Below are 18,794 nucleotides of genomic sequence, written 5' to 3' on the forward strand. Positions count from 1 at the left end.
CAGCAAGTGAACATTTTGTCCTCAAAGTTGATGTGGTAGAAGCAGGAAAAAGTTGTGTGTGAATTATACTAGTGATGTTAACAGTGACACCAAAGCTCCAAAGCGTGTGTCAAAAAAATGAAGCGATTTTCAGTGAAGCTTTGTATCGATGCTTGATTCGTTCTATCAAAATCACGTGACCAATGACGTCCGAAGCTTCGTTTCACACACACCCACGTGACTGCTTCGTACTCTGATTCAAAAAGGTTTAAAAATGAGCGACACGGGTTGTTAGTATTGTTGTATTGCGCTAGTTTATTGTTGCGAGACTTTGTCATGGTTCTGAAATGTGGGAACACTTTCATTTGAGTTCGCTTAATAAGGTTGATAATATATTTGGCTTTTGTTCTGCAGCCTTATATATATATATATATATATATGTGTGTGTGTGTGTGTGTGTGTGTGTGTGTGTGTGTGTGTGTGTGTGTGTGTGTGTGTGTGTGTGTGTGTGTGTGTGTGTTTCTTTGTGTGCATGCACCTGCATTTATTTAGTCTACTGCCTTTATTCATAAGTTTTATTTGTTCACAAACATGAAAAATGTCCACATTCACAATACAAAATGTTATCTTTATTGGTTTGAGTTACTAGGAGTATGCAATGGAACAGATTGTTGTCATGTATTTCATTTGATTCATTAATTAATTCATCTATCCATTAATTCACTTTTGCTTCTAAGATAATGGTTGCAAAACATTTTGCGACACAATGCTTTCCCTCTCTTTCACCAGCAGAGGTCCTCGTTGAGCTCTGATTTGAAAAGCTTCGAGTAATGAACCTTTTTCTGATACAATTGTGCTGAAAGCTTCATTGGTTCAGAAAGCTTCACTTTGCCATCACTAAATTATACCTTATAAATATAGTTTGTTGAACCCAAGTGCAGTTTTATTGGCAATAATCCAAAGTGAGCAAACACAAAGAATGACTTGACTTGACAAAGAACTCAGCAACAACGGTTTACAGGAAACAACAAACGGACAAGGCAAACATGAGGACTATATATACCAAGACTAGGGGAACACATGACTATGACAACCAATGAACAACCAGAACTCAACCTCATGACAAGACAATGAACCAATAAGAACTATGGCAGGCCCATAGCCAGCCTAGTGAAGGGGGGGGGGGTCTTTTTGTCCAAAAAGTGGACCTTTTTCACATCATATTTACTAAAGCGGGGTTAAAATAATCGATTTCTCGATTTTAATCGATTCTCACTTTTACAAAACAATATCGATTCTTAAATCCCGAGAATCGATTAGTCATCCTGTTTTCAGTTAATGAATGAAATAAACAATGTAGCTCGCCTCCCATCCAATAAATCGCTAAAATCTTTGTGCTTTATTACCATTGATATGAAACACAGTCTCAGATTTCAAATTACGTCTAGTTTTTTACGAAATTCAAAAACATAAATACAGTTTTGGCGCTGTGGCGCGAGATCGCTCTGCCTCAGCTCAGCTCAAGAGAACCAGAGATGAACGGATCTTCTCTTCCGCCTAATACCAGTAACAGCGCGAAATAAACATGAATGAGCTTCTGAAAGTGTGTTAAAGATACAGGACAACTTACCGAAATCCGTATTATGTCACATAGAATCACTCAATCAGTGTTTCAACCGCAGAAAGATGTCAGTAAAACGGCTTGTAAATGTCATGTAACGTCACATTTACCTCAGAAAAACCATATCCAGTGTCCATAAACTCGTTAGTCAGCTAGAAAAATGAACTCTAGAGAGGAGCATTTTGCTAATTATATGCACCATTACATTGGATATTCATTGTGAATGTTCTTCAATATTTAATGCATGTATGTATGAATAAATCTGGCAAGTTTTTATGCAGCCACAATTTAAATGTTTATATTTCAAAAATCTAATTGGAGTAGAATTATGTAATTGTAAAGTTATTATAACTTTATTATTTTATATATATAAAAAACATAATTTAGTGTAATTTAAGTGTTTGTATACAAATCAGTAAATTTGTACCTTCAATATTAGTAGGCTAATGTAGTATCAACTGACTCCCATAGTTTACAGCATTAGTTCAGAAATTCGTTTTCCTTGAGAACATTTTCCATGTATTATACCTGATACATATCCAAAATAATCCATATTGAATTGAATCGAATCGAATCGAAAGCTTGTGAATCGAAATCGAATCGAATTGTGAAATTGGTGTCAATACCCAGCCCTAATATTTACTACAATGTTGTCAAATTACTAACCAAGATCATGTGCCACCTCTTTCAGTCCAAACACACACTGTTATTGGCATGAATAATCAAAACTTCCTCACAAAGTTTACATCACAAATTCACGTGACAGAACTATAAGCTGATGTGTGTTTGTGAAACATGAAGTTTTGAAGAAGTCACTAAATGTGCATTTATGGAATCACTAACTTATAACTGGTCAGGAAACAAAGGTGGTTTAATAATTTGGCAGATAGTTAGAGGTGTTTGAGGACATGCTCCCCCGAGAAAATGAGGATTTCTCTGATCTACATCTGCGCATTTTAAGATCTTAAGAGAAAATCACATGAGAAATAGCTTTAAAACTAAGTCAGTGGGCAGTAGATTATCTGTCCATTCCTGCTCTCTCCTCCTCTCCATCACTCTTTCTTTTTCTCTCATTCTCCTGATCTGGCCATCTCTTCTCCTCCTAAAGCAGTCAACAAAACATAGGGGCAATTTATATTTAGAATATTTTTTTTAATCACTTTCTAAGATTTTTTTTAAAATTCATTCACAATATGCACACATTCATTATTAATCTTATGCATCATATGAAGAAAAAGGATTTGTTAATGTTTCTTGTCCTCTCACATTGACAGTTGCTAATTATTACAGTAAATCACTGAAATTATATACGTATTTATATACCTATTTTAAATTAAAAATTGTGAAATTAGACAAAGGTTTATTAGTTTGCCGGATTATTTTTATCGGTAGTTTAACATTTCAATCCTAAAACAGCTGGCAAATATGAAATGTTTAGTTTAGCTACATCTTATCTCGCACTTTATGAGCGTTTAACTGAAGCGTTGCGCTGGAATTTGTGCTCAGCAGCTTCAGTGAACATAATACTTTGTTTTGATTGGTCATCTTAAATGTTTTGACGAGCGGTGACAGAACACAACATTTATAGCCCACACATCGGAAAAATACAGAGGACTGGATTCGAATTATTGGCTGTCATTACTTAAAATAACACTTGTTTATTACTAAAAACAGACTTAAATTCTGGACCTTTGGCAGTGAGGGGTGGCCTACGGGCAACATGACTAGACCAACCAATGAGAACATGACACACAGACAAGGGAACCAATCAGAACAAGACACATGAAACTAGGGAAGCACATGACATGAACACATAAGGGCAAGGAGATCACATGACAAGAACCAGGAAACATGACTTGAAAATAAAAGACACATGAACCAAATCCCAAAACCAACCGTGACAATCGTTTACATCAACGATATTCAACGCATTTTTATATCGCGATATCTCGATATAAAGATGTATCGTTACACTCCTTATTAGGATTAATCTACATTTAATATATACAGTGTAGACTATGCAGTTGTTTTACATTTGATTACTTTCTGTTGATAAAGACTGTTCTGTTTTTATTATTATTATTATTATTATTATTTATTACACAGGAATGCTGCATTTGTTAAGCTCTAAGCTGTTGCTAATCACTTCTTAGAGAGGCAATGGAATATGTTGCTTGCCAGTACATAAATAATGTTCAAATCATGATACTTTCCATGCCCGTAGGCCACCCCTCACTGCCAAAGGTCCAGAATTTAAGTCTGTTTTTAGTAATAAACAAGTGTTATTTTAAGTAATGACGGCCAATAATTCGAATCCGGTCCTCTGTATTTTTCCGATGTGTGGGCTATAAATGTTGTGTTCTGTCACCGCTCGTCAAAACATTTAAGATGACCAATCAAAACAAAGTATTATGTTCACTGAAGCTGCTGAGCACAAATTCTAGCGCAACGCTTCAATAAACGCTCATAAAGTGCGAGATAAGATGTAGCTAAACTAAACATTTCATATTTGCCAGCTGTTTTAGGAATGAAATGTTAAACTACACATAAAAATAATCCGGCAAACTAATAAACCTTTGTCTAATTTCGCCATTTTTAATTTAAAATAGGTATATAAATATGTATATAATTTACGTGATTTACTGTAATAATTAGCAACTGTCAATGTGAGAGGACAAGAAACATTAACAAATCCTTTTTCTTCATATGATGCATAAGATTAATAATGAATGTGTGCATATTGTGATTGAATTTTTAAAAAAATCATAGAAAGTGATTAATAAAAACTATTCTAAATATAAATTGCCCCTATGTTTTGTTGACTGCTTTAGGAGGAGAAGAGAGGGCCAGATCAGGAGAATGAGAGAAAAAGAAAGAGTGATGGAGAGGAGGAGAGAGCAGGAATGGACAGATAATCTACTGCCCACTGACTATTTCTCATTATTTTTTTGGCCGTTCAAACGTCTTAAAATGCGCAGATGTAGATCAGAGAAATCATCATTTTCTCGGGGGAGCATGTCCTCAAACACCTCTAACTATCTGCCAAATTATTAAAGCACCTTTGTTTCCTGACCAATTATACGTTAGTGATCCTACAAATGTACATTTAGTGACTTCTTCAAAACTTCATGTTTCACAAACACACATTAGCTTATAGTTCTGTCACGTGAATTTGTGATGTAAACTTTTGGGTGCTGAAAAAGGTCCACTTTTTGGAAAAAAAGACCCCCCCTTTCACTAGGCTGGATCATTTTATGGGCCTACGAGTAGAGCTGGTAAGAATAGTATTATTTATTTTGGTGATTGGTATTGGCCAATACTGTGTCCAGTGATCTGTAATTGGTCCCAAAAACCCTGATCGGAGCACCCTTACCTTATTATATCACATCCTTCAGTGTTCATAAACACTCTGTTCATATGGATGTGTGCACTAAAGCTTAAATACAGTCAAACACACACACACACACACACACACACACACACACACACACACACACACACACACACACACACACACACAGGCTTTGTATAAGAGGTCTTCAGGTCCAGAGGGCACGTCAGCAAATCCGTGAGAACGCTGGAGACTCATTATTTTCTTCAGAGGTCAGGACTGACTGATTCAGAGGCAGAATATGTTAATAACTGTAATAAGTCTTTCTCTCCATTTCCTCCATGCTTTAATTCTCCCCGCATACACTACCTGTGACAAGTGTGAAATAATTCAGATGTTTCTTCTGCATTTATTTCATCAAAAATACAGTAAAACAGTGAAATATTATTTCAATGTAAAACAGCTGTTTTCTATGTGAATATACACCGATCAGGCATAACATTATGACGGGTGAATAACACTGATGATCTCTGGATATATTAGGCAGCAAGTGAACATTTCGTCCTCAGAGTTGATGTGTTAGAAGCAGGAAAAATGGGCAATTGTAAGGATTTGAGCGAGTTTGACAAGGGCCAGTGGAGGCCATGCCTCGACGGGTCAGGGGGACCAACACAATATTAATAATAATAATAATAATAATAATACATTTTATTTGTACTGCACTTTACATTTGGAACAAATCTCAAAGTGCTACAGTTAAGATAATTTAAGAAGGATAAAATACTAATAGATTGAATAGTTAAAAGTATAATTATAATCAGTGTTGGGGGAACGCATTACAAGTAACTTGAGTTACGTAATAATATTACTTTTTCCCAGTAACTAGTAAAGTAAAGCATTACTTTTCAAATTTACAACAAAATATCTGAGTTACTTTTTCAAAAAAGTAATGCAAGTTACTTTTTCACATTAATATAAAATCAGTCAAATGCAAAATCAGAGTACTATGCAAACCTCCAATAATTAAATGTTAAATAAAACAACTGTTTTTATGCATAATCTACCTTTATATGTAATTTACCAATGTCTTGCTGCTGACCTTTGATGATTTTTGTTTTTATTGGCAAAACTTTTTTCTCCTGCGTCCTCTTCCTCCATTATCCAGAGCTGCGCCCTCTAGTGTTCATGAGGGAATCTGCATTTCTACCTCAGCCTGAGGCTTATTATTTACATTTTGGTATGAAGAGGTCTTTACCGTTGCACAAAAATATCACTTTTTTTGTTATAAACAAAAACAAGCCCAGCCCAGGTGAGAAAAAGTAACACAAAAGTAACGTAACGCATTACTTTTCTAAGTAACTTTCCCCAGCACTGATTATAAGTATATAATAAGTATATTAGGTCATAATGTTATGCCTGATCGATGTATAGTAAAGTGTAATTTTTTCCTGTGATCAAAGCTGAATTTATCATCATTACTCTAGTCTTCAGTGTCATATGATCCTTCACAAATCATTCTCATATGAGGATTTGATGCTCAACAAACATGTATGATTATTATCAGTGTAAAAAAAAGTTTTTTTTGTAATGATTTTACTTGTTTACTCGTGGCCGGTAGTGTAGACTTGACATGAGATTAACACGTGTGTGAATACCAACATACCGCCACACCCGCGGCTCCACCTGATCTCAGAGCAGATTACACGGGTGTGACACACCACAATGGACAGATAATGTCAGGCGAGATGTCTTGATGAAGGTGGTGATTAAGGCTTGGTCTCATTCATTAGCAAAACACTCATTGTTCCTCTGACACCAGACAGGCTGGTGTTATTTATAGGGTTAACACTAGATGTGGTTTGATTGTTCTGGAGCTTTAGTTTGTGTTCAGCTGTAATCAGCCTCTCTCTGAGTTCAGCTTCCCTTACATAACACGAGGCCCGAGTTATAATCCACCGCACTAATATAGGCCATCACACATGTAGAAGAGTTCAGCTGGAACCTGAACACACACGCTCTTGAGTGTGTTACAGAACACACACGCTCTTGAGTATGTTGCAGAACACACACGCTCTTGAGTATGTTACAGAACACACACACGCTCTTGAGTATGTTACATAACACACACGCTCTTGAGTGTGTTACAGAACACACACGCTCTTGAGTATGTTACAGAACACGCACGCTCTTGAGTATGTTACAGAACACACACGCTCTTGAGTATGTTGCAGAACACACACGCTCTTGAGTATGTTACAGAACACACACGCTCTTGAGTATGTTGCAGAACACACACGCTCTTGAGTATGTTACAGAACACACACGCTCTTGAGTATGTTGCAGAACACACACGCTCTTGAGTATGTTACAGAACACACACACGCTCTTGAGTATGTTACAGAACACACACGCTCTTGAGTGTGTTACAGAACACGCACGCTCTTGAGTATGTTACAGAACACACACGCTCTTGAGTATGTTACAGAACACGCACGCTCTTGAGTATGTTACAGAACACACACGCTCTTGAGTATGTTACAGAACACACACGCTCTTGAGTATGTTACAGAACACACACGCTCTTGAGTATGTTACAGAACACACACGCTCTTGAGTATGTTACAGAACACACACGCTCTTGAGTATGTTACAGAACACACACACACTCTTGAGTATGTTACAGAACACACACGCTCTTGAGTGTGTTACAGAACACACACGCTCTTGAGTATGTTACAGAACACACACGCTCTTGAGTATGTTACAGAACACGCACGCTCTTGAGTATGTTACAGAACACGCACGCTCTTGAGTATGTTACAGAACACACACGCTCTTGAGTATGTTACAGAACACGCACGCTCTTGAGTATGTTACAGAACACGCACGCTCTTGAGTGTGTTACAGAACACACACGCTCTTGAGTATGTTACAGAACACACACGCTCTTGAGTATGTTACAGAACACACACACACTCTTGAGTATGTTACAGAACACACACGCTCTTGAGTGTGTTACAGAACACACACGCTCTTGAGTATGTTACAGAACACGCACGCTCTTGAGTATGTTACAGAACACACACGCTCTTGAGTATGTTACAGAACACACACGCTCTTGAGTATGTTACAGAACACGCACGCTCTTGAGTATGTTACAGAACACGCACGCTCTTGAGTATGTTACAGAACACACACGCTCTTGAGTATGTTACAGAACACACACGCTCTTGAGTGTGTTACAGAACACACACGCTCTTGAGTATGTTACAGAACACACACGCTCTTGAGTATGTTACAGAACACACACGCTCTTGAGTATGTTACAGAACACACACGCTCTTGAGTATGTTACAGAACACACACACACTCTTGAGTATGTTACAGAACACACACGCTCTTGAGTATGTTACAGAACACACACGCTCTTGAGTATGTTACAGAACACACACGCTCTTGAGTATGTTACAGAACACACACGCTCTTGAGTATGTTACAGAACACACACGCTCTTGAGTATGTTACTGAACACACACACACTCTTGAGTATGTTACAGAACACACACGCTCTTGAGTATGTTACAGAACACAGACACACTCTTGAGTATGTTACAGAACACACACACTCTTGAGTATGTTACAGAACACACACGCTCTTGAGTATGTTACAGAACACACACGCTCTTGAGTATGTTACAGAACACACACGCTCTTGAGTATGTTACAGAACACTCACGCTCTTGAGTATGTTACAGAACACACACACACTTTTGAGTATGTTACAGAACACACACGCTCTTGAGTATGTTACAGAACACACACACTCTTGAGTATGTTACAGAACACGCACGCTCTTGAGTATGTTACAGAACACACATGCTCTTGAGTATGTTACAGAACACACACTCTCTTGAGTATGTTACAGAACACACACGCTCTTGAGTATGTTACAGAACACGCACGCTCTTGAGTATGTTACAGAACACACATGCTCTTGAGTATGTTACAGAACACACACACTCTTGAGTATGTTACAGAACACGCACGTTCTTGAGTATGTTACAGAACACACACGCTCTTGAGTATGTTACAGAACACGCACGCTCTTGAGTATGTTACAGAACACACACGCTCTTGAGTATGTTACAGAACACACACACTCTTGAGTATGTTACAGAACACGCACGTTCTTGAGTATGTTACAGAACACACACGCTCTTGAGTATGTTACAGAACACTCACGCTCTTGAGTATGTTACAGAACACACACGCTCTTGAGTATGTTACAGAACACACACGCTCTTGAGTATGTTACAGAACACATACGTTCTTGAGTATGTTACAGAACACACACGCTCTTGAGTATGTTACAGAACACACACACTCTTGAGTATGTTACAGAACACGCACGTTCTTGAGTATGTTACAGAACACGCATGCTCTTGAGTATGTTACAGAACACACATGCTCTTGAGTATGTTACAGAACACACACGCTCTTGAGTATGTTACAGAACACACACACTCTTGAGTATGTTACAGAACACGCACGTTCTTGAGTATGTTACAGAACACGCATGCTCTTGAGTATGTTACAGAACACACACGCTCTTGAGTATGTTACAGAACACACACACTCTTGAGTATGTTACAGAACACGCACGTTCTTGAGTATGTTACAGAACACACATGCTCTTGAGTATGTTACAGAACACACATGCTCTTGAGTATGTTACAGAACACACACTCTCTTGAGTATGTTACAGAACACACACGCTCTTGAGTATGTTACAGAACACTCATGCTCTTGAGTATGTTACAGAACACACACTCTCTTGAGTATGTTACAGAACACACACACTCTTGAGTATGTTACAGAACACGCACCTTCTTGAGTATGTTACAGAACACACACGCTCTTGAGTATGTTACAGAACACGCACGCTCTTGAGTATGTTACAGAACACACACGCTCTTGAGTATGTTACAGAACACACACGCTCTTGAGTATGTTACAGAACACGCACGCTCTTGAGTATGTTACAGAACACACACGCTCTTGAGTATGTTACAGAACACTCACGCTCTTGAGTATGTTACAGAACACACACGCTCTTGAGTATGTTACAGAACACGCACGCTCTTGAGTATGTTACAGAACACGCACGCTCTTGAGTATGTTACAGAACACGCACGCTCTTGAGTATGTTACAGAACACACACGCTCTTGAGTATGTTACAGAACACACACGCTCTTGAGTATGTTACAGAACACACGCTCTTGAGTATGTTACAGAACACACGCTCTTGAGTATGTTACAGAACACATGCTCTTGAGTATGTTACAGAACACTCACGCTCTTGAGTATGTTACAGAACACACACGCTCTTGAGTATGTTACAGAACACATACGTTCTTGAGTATGTTACAGAACACACACACTCTTGAGTATGTTACAGAACACACACACTCTTGAGTATGTTACAGAACACGCACGTTCTTGAGTATGTTACAGAACACGCACGCTCTTGAGTATGTTACAGAACACACATGCTCTTGAGTATGTTACAGAACACACACTCTCTTGAGTATGTTACAGAACACACACGCTCTTGAGTATGTTACAGAACACGCACGCTCTTGAGTATGTTACAGAACACACACGCTCTTGAGTATGTTACAGAACACACACGCTCTTGAGTATGTTACAGAACACGCACGCTCTTGAGTATGTTACAGAACACACATGCTCTTGAGTATGTTACAGAACACACACTCTCTTGAGTATGTTACAGAACACACACGCTCTTGAGTATGTTACAGAACACACACGCTCTTGAGTATGTTACAGAACACGCACGCTCTTGAGTATGTTACAGAACACACATGCTCTTGAGTATGTTACAGAACACACACACTCTTGAGTATGTTACAGAACACGCACGTTCTTGAGTATGTTACAGAACACACACGCTCTTGAGTATGTTACAGAACACACACGCTCTTGAGTATGTTACAGAACACTCACGCTCTTGAGTATGTTACAGAACACTCACGCTCTTGAGTATGTTACAGAACACACACGCTCTTGAGTATGTTACAGAACACACACGCTCTTGAGTATGTTACAGAACACTCACGCTCTTGAGTATGTTACAGAACACTCACGCTCTTGAGTATGTTACAGAACACACACGCTCTTGAGTATGTTACAGAACACTCACGCTCTTGAGTATGTTACAGAACACACACACTCTTGAGTATGTTACAGAACACGCACGTTCTTGAGTATGTTACAGAACACACACGCTCTTGAGTATGTTACAGAACACACACGCTCTTGAGTATGTTACAGAACACTCACGCTCTTGAGTATGTTACAGAACACACACGCTCTTGAGTATGTTACAGAACACGCACGCTCTTGAGTATGTTACAGAACACACACGCTCTTGAGTATGTTACAGAACACGCACGCTCTTGAGTATGTTACAGAACACACACGCTCTTGAGTATGTTACAGAACACACACGCTCTTGAGTATGTTACAGAACACACGCTCTTGAGTATGTTACAGAACACACACGCTCTTGAGTATGTTACAGAACACACTCGCTCTTGAGTATGTTACAGAACACTCACGCTCTTGAGTATGTTACAGAACACACACGCTCTTGAGTATGTTACAGAACACACACGCTCTTGAGTATGTTACAGAACACATACGTTCTTGAGTATGTTACAGAACACACACGCTCTTGAGTATGTTACAGAACACACACGCTCTTGAGTATGTTACAGAACACTCACGCTCTTGAGTATGTTACAGAACACGCAAGCTCTTGAGTATGTTACAGAACACGCACGCTCTTGAGTATGTTACAGAACACTCACGCTCTTGAGTATGTTACAGAACACGCACGCTCTTGAGTGTGTTACAGAACACTCACGCTCTTGAGTGTGTTACAGAACACACACGCTCTTGAGTGTGTTACAGAACACACACGCTCTTGAGTATGTTACAGAACACACACGCTCTTGAGTATGTTACAGAACACACACGCTCTTGAGTATGTTACAGAACACACACGCTCTTGAGTATGTTACAGAACACACACGCTCTTGAGTATGTTACAGAACACTCACGCTCTTGAGTATGTTACAGAACACTCACGCTCTTGAGTATGTTACAGAACACACACGCTCTTGAGTATGTTACAGAACACACACGCTCTTGAGTATGTTACAGAACACACACGCTCTTGAGTATGTTACAGAACACATACGTTCTTGAGTATGTTACAGAACACACACGCTCTTGAGTATGTTACAGAACACACACGCTCTTGAGTATGTTACAGAACACGCACGCTCTTGAGTATGTTACAGAACACACACGCCCTTGAGTATGTTACAGAACACACACGCTCTTGAGTGTGTTACAGAACACTCACGCTCTTGAGTATGTTACAGAACACTCACGCTCTTGCGGATGTTACAGAACACACACGCTCTTGAGTGTGTTACAGAACACTCACGCTCTTGAGTATGTTACAGAACACACACGCTCTTGAGTATGTTACAGAACACACACGCTCTTGAGTATGTTACAGAACACACACGCTCTTGAGTATGTTACAGAGCACACACGCTCTTGAGTATGTTACAGAACACCCACGCTCTTGAGTATGTTACAGAACACGCACGCTCTTGAGTATGTTACAGAACACACGCTCTTGAGTATGTTACAGAACACACACGCCCTTGAGTATGTTACAGAACACACACGCTCTTGAGTGTGTTACAGAACACTCACGCTCTTGAGTATGTTACAGAACACTCACGCTCTTGAGTATGTTACAGAACACACACGCTCTTGAGTGTGTTACAGAACACTCACGCTCTTGAGTATGTTACAGAACACACACGCTCTTGAGTATGTTACAGAACACACACGCTCTTGAGTATGTTACAGAACACACACGCTCTTGAGTATGTTACAGAGCACACACGCTCTTGAGTATGTTACAGAACACCCACGCTCTTGAGTATGTTACAGAACACGCACGCTCTTGAGTATGTTACAGAACACACACTCTCTTGAGTATGTTACAGAACACACACGCTCTTGAGTATGTTACAGAACACGCACGCTCTTGAGTATGTTACAGAACACACACGCCCTTGAGTATGTTACAGAACACACACGCTCTTGAGTGTGTTACAGAACACTCACGCTCTTGAGTATGTTACAGAACACTCACGCTCTTGCGGATGTTACAGAACACACACGCTCTTGAGTATGTTACAGAACACACACGCTCTTGAGTATGTTACAGAACACGCACGCTCTTGAGTATGTTACAGAACACGCACGCTCTTGAGTGTGTTACAGAACACTCACGCTCTTGAGTATGTTACAGAACACACACGCTCTTGAGTATGTTACAGAACACACACGCTCTTGAGTGTGTTACAGAACACGCACGCTCTTGAGTATGTTACAGAGCACACACGCTCTTGAGTATGTTACAGAACAAGCACGCTCTTGAGTATGTTACAGAACACACACGCTCTTGAGTATGTTACAGAACACACACGCTCTTGAGTATGTTACAGAACACGCACGCTCTTGAGTGTGTTACAGAACACTCACGCTCTTGAGTATGTTACAGAACACACACGCTCTTGAGTATGTTACAGAACACACACGCTCTTGAGTGTGTTACAGAACACGCACGCTCTTGAGTATGTTACAGAGCACACACGCTCTTGAGTATGTTACAGAACAAGCACGCTCTTGAGTATGTTACAGAACACACACGCTCTTGAGTATGTTACAGAACACTCACGCTCTTGAGTATGTTACAGAACACACACGCTCTTGAGTATGTTACAGAACACTCACGCTCTTGAGTATGTTACAGAACACACGCTCTTGAGTATGTTACAGAACACGCACGCTCTTGAGTGTGTTACAGAACACGCACGCTCTTGAGTATGTTACAGAACACACACGCTCATGAGTGTGTTACAGAACACACACGCTCTTGAGTATGTTACAGAACGTCTCGGTTACGGATGTAACCCTCGTTCCCTGAGGAGGGAACGGAGACGTAACGTTAGTGACTAACGAATGGGGGTTTCGCTTAGAAGCCTATCATCTTCGAGCTTAGAGAAAACGCCCAATGGCGTGCCAATGCCATGGGGCATGCGGAATTTGCATACGTAACTCCGCCTCACCGCGTGAGTATATAAGGAAGTACGTGGCAATATCGCATTATGTTACCTGCTTGAGGAGCCAAGACTGAACTCCTGCGTTCCAGGTAGCACAGCTGAAGTGGCAACGGGACGTTACGTCTCCGTTCCCTCCTCAGGGAACGAGGGTTACATCCGTAACCGAGACGTTCCCTTTCGTTCAGTCACTACGACGTAACGTTAGTGACTAACGAATGGGGGTCCCAATATAATCCCGCCACTCAGCTGTCTTCCAGCGCAAGTGTGAGTACCCTGTCGTAAGACTAATACGGACGAAGGACTCCCACTTAACACAGGATTACCAAGGTACACTGGGAAGCATATCCCAGTGAGGGAATGCCAAGATGCCTACCCGTGGGGAGGACTTAAGAGACACATATGAGCCGGTAGGGGCTGCATATGGAAGATCTCTTGGGTACCAGCCGAAGGTGGATTTTTAACCCTAGGGGTGGCGGGGACACGCCAAGGGAAGAAACCCGCTCACTGCGGAGGCTTACGGTGAAATACACATGTGGGGGTCGCCGGAGGGGAACCATGCACATGGGGCACCTGGCCGGACATGAGGGTCTGGGCTCGAAAGGGCAGACTGAACTGATGTCGGCGTCGACAGTGCTGGAGGAGCTCAGGGCTCTCGGGGAGCTCACCTGAGGAAAAAATCGCACGTATCCAGTCTGTGGAGTGGAATGGCGAGCAAGCGAAGACACCTGAGCCTGGTACATTACCGGCCCCTCGGGGGGGCGAGTACATAGTCGGACACTGGCTCCACTCGGAGATTGTAGAATCTGGCGAATGTGTTGGGTGTCGCCCAGCCTGCAGCTCTGCAGATGTCTGCTAGCGAGGTGCCATGCGCTAAAGCCCAAGAGGAGGCCACACTCCTAGTGGAGTGTGCCCTCACACCAAGGGGACATGGGCGACCTTGCTGCTGGTAAGCCAAAACAATGGTGTCCACTATCCAGTGAGACAGCCTTTGCTTTGAGAGAGCACTTCCCTTCCGCTCTCCACCATAACAGACAAAGAGCTGGTCTGAGGTCCTGAAACACTGCGTCATGTCTACGTAGGCGCGGAGGGCGCGTACTGTACAGAGCAATGCCAAGGCTGGGTCTGCCTCCTCCAAAGGCAGCGCTTGCAGGTTCACCACCTGGTCCTTAAACGGAGTGGTGGGAACCTTGGGCACATATCCAGGCCGGGGTCTCAGGATCACGTGAGAGTTGGCCAGCCCGAACTCCAGGCACGCTTCGTCAACCGAAAATGCCTGCAGGTCCCCGACCCTCTTAACGGAGGCCAATGCGGTCAGCAGAGCCGTCTTCATAGACAGGAACTTAATATCAACCGACCGCAAAGGCTCAAAGGGAGGTCTCTGCAGAGCACTTAACACTACTGCGAGGTCCCAAGAGGGTACGAGAGGAGAGCGAGGAGGATTTAGTCTCCTGGCTCCCCTCAGGAACCTGATGACCAGGTCGTGCTGACTTACCTTCTTGTTCTCCAAGAGATCGTGGTGGGCAGATATTGCGGCCACATATACCTTGAGGGTGGAGGGAGACAGCCTTCGCTCCAGCCCCTCTTGGAGAAATTCAAGCACGGACCCGATCGGGCATTTCCAGGGGTCTTCTTGGCGGGAAGAGCACCAGGTGACGAAGAGGTTCCACTTCAACGCGTAGGCATGCCGAGTGGACTCTGCCCTAGCGGAAGTGATGGTGGCGACCACCGTAGGTGGTAGGCCACTCAAACCTGCCGCGTCCCGTCTAGGAGCCACACGTGGAGGCTCCAGAGGTCGGGACGCGGGTGCCATAGGGTGCCCCGTCTCTGAGTAAGGAGGTCCGGTCTCAGAGGAATAGGCCAGGGAGGGGCTGTCGCAAGGAGTATGAGTTCGGGGAACCAGGTCCGGCCGTGCCAGTACGGGTTGACCAAAAGGACCTGCTCCTTGTCCTCCCTGATCTTGCACAGGAGCTGTGCGAGTAGGCTCACTGGGGGGAACGCATATTTGCGTAGGCCCCGCGGCCAGCTGTGCGCCAGTGCATCCGTGCCGAGCGTGCCCTCGGTCAGGGAATAGTACAGGCTGCAGTGGGAAGAGTCGTGGGAGGCAAACAGATCTACCTGTGCGTCGCCGAACTGTTCCCAAATCAGCTGAACCGTCTGGGGATGGAGTCTCCATTCTCCCGGGAGAGGCTGAAACCGCGAGAGCTCGTCGGCTGCGTGGTTCAGGACTCCCGGAATATGGACAGCACGAAGGGACCTCAGGCGCTTCTGACTCCATAGGATGAGATGGCGGGCGAGTTGAGACATACGGCGGGAGCGTAGACCGCCCTGGTGGTTGATGTACGCTACTACGGCCGTGTTGTCTGACCGGACAAGCACATGTTGACCCTTCAGCAGCGCTCGGAAGCGGTGCAGGGCGAACCGTACTGCCAGCAACTCGAGGCAATTGACATGCAGGAGGCGGTTGGGTCCTGTCCAGGAGCCCGCGGCTGCTTGTCCATTGCACATGGCACCCCAGCCCGTGGCAGAGGCATCCGTCGATACGACAACATGCCTGGAAACTCGTTCTAAGGGCACACCGGCCCGTAGCAAGCTGAGGTTCGACCACGGGGTGAGCGTCTGTAAGCAGGCCCGAGTCACTTGGACCCGGAGCGTGCCAGACTGCCATGCCCATCTCGGGACTCGATCGCGAAGCCAGTGCTGAAGCGGTCTCATATGAAGCAATCCGAGCAGCGTTACCGCGGCTGCAGATGCCATATGCCCCAGGAGCCTCTGAAATAGTTTCAGTGGAACCGCACTCTTGCTCTCGATTTGACGGAGGCAAGTCAGCAGAGACTGCGCGCGCTCGCTCGTAAGCTGCGCGCACATGGCGACCGAGTCGATCTCCATACCGAGAAAAGAGATCCTCTGCACTGGGCAAAGTTTGCTCTTTTCCCAGTTGACCCGAAGGCCCAGACGGGCTAAGTGGTGGAGAACCAGATCTCTGTGTCCGCACACCTGCTCTCGAGAGTGGCCTAGTATGAGCCAGTCGTCGAGGTAGTTCAGGATGCGAACCCCGTGCTGCCGAAGGGGCGCAAGGGCTGCCTCGGCAATCTTCGTGAAGACGCGAGGGGACAGAGATAGCCCGAATGGGAGAACTGCGTACTGATATGCCTGCCCCTCGAAAGCAAACCGTAGGAACGGTCTGTGTCGAGGAAGGATGGAGACATGGAAGTAGGCGTCCTTCAGGTCGATCGCTGCAAACCAATCGTGAGGACGAACGCATTCGAAAAGGCGTTTCGCAGTCAACATCTTGAACGGAAGCCGGTGAAGGGATCGGTTCAAGATGCGAAGGTCCAGGATTGGCCGTAACCCACCGGTTTTCTTGGGTACAATGAAGTAGGGGCTGTAGAACCCCGACTTCATCTCGGCCGGAGGGACAGGCTCGATCGCACCCTTCGCCAGTAGAGTGGCAATCTTCGCACGCATGACGGGGGCATGGGCCCCGGTCCCGGTTTAGCGGACTCCCCTGTAACGGGGAGGAGCCTGCGCGAACTGAATCACGTAGCCGAGCCTGACGGTCCGCGCAACCCAGCGGGACAGCCCCGGAAGCTGAAGCCACGCTTCCAGAGACTGCACCAACGGGGTCATGCGGACGGCAGACGTACCCCGGGTGGGGCAGCGAGGCAGCGTTACCGGCCCGGACAGGGGAGGCTGTTGGGCGTCCCCGGGTCGGAGCACGGTTAACGGCTGCGCCCTGACAGAGGAGACCAGGGAAGGACTCGCGTTCCACTGGGGTCTGCTCTGCCAGGGGGCTGGCGACAGAGAGGGACGAGAGTGGCGAGACCCGAGGGTGGCGCGCACTGCCGTCACCGATCTCTGGGGGCTCAGGGATGGGGTTGTCAGTTCTTTCTTTAACCACATTAGGGTGCTGCTGACCCGGGGGCCAGCAGCTGAACAAAAGATTCTCCCCCGGCTCTCCACCGGGGGAAGGAGCGGCCCTGCCGCCGTCTCCTGGAAAGAACTGCCCATCCCTGAGCCGTCCGCATCAGGAGCGCCGCTTAGCCTGGCGTTTCTTCACGGGCTGCGGGGCTGGAGCGGACTGGGACGCCTTCCTGCGGCTGCCTCTGCGCGGCCCGGGTGGAGGGCCCGGCGGCGAGCAGGCTGAGGCACCTGCGCGGGCGGTGGGGTGGAGGCAGCAGCTGACCGCCGGGGCAGGATATATTTTATAGCCTCAGTCTGCTTCTGAGCGGCCGAGAACTGTTGGGCGAAGCTCTCAACCGCTCCGCCGAATAGCCCATCCTGGGATATGGGGGCGTTGAGGAAACGGGTTCCCTCAGCGTCACGCATATCGGCCAGGGTGAGCCATAAGTGTCTCTCCTGGACCACATTTGTGGACATCACCTGACCCAGGGAGCGTGCGGTCACCTTCGTCGCCTGGAGAGCGAGGTCGGTGGTGGCACGCAACTCATTGCTGAGTCCTGGGTCAGCCCCCCCCCAGAGTTGCCATGGTATGCAAAGAAGCAGCGGCCTGCCCCGCAGCTCTATAGGACTTCGCCACCAGGGATGACGAAAACCTACAGGCTTTGGAGGGGTGCTTTGGGTCACCACGCCAGGACGAAGCGCTCTGAGGACACAGTTGCATCGCAA

The 18,794-nt window shown here is 44.6% G+C and overlaps 1 protein-coding gene across 1 annotated transcript in view; it reads left to right on the top strand.

The window, feature by feature from the left end:
- Positions 1-18,794, top strand: part of LOC307136191 (formin) — a 178,715-nt gene that overhangs the window by 34,899 nt on the left and 125,022 nt on the right. The gene's annotated exons all lie outside the window — the stretch shown is intronic.

The sequence above is a fragment of the Gobio gobio genome (genome assembly GCF_949357685.1).
Source record: "Gobio gobio genome assembly, chromosome: 13".
Taxonomy (NCBI): Eukaryota; Metazoa; Chordata; class Actinopteri; order Cypriniformes; family Gobionidae; genus Gobio; species Gobio gobio.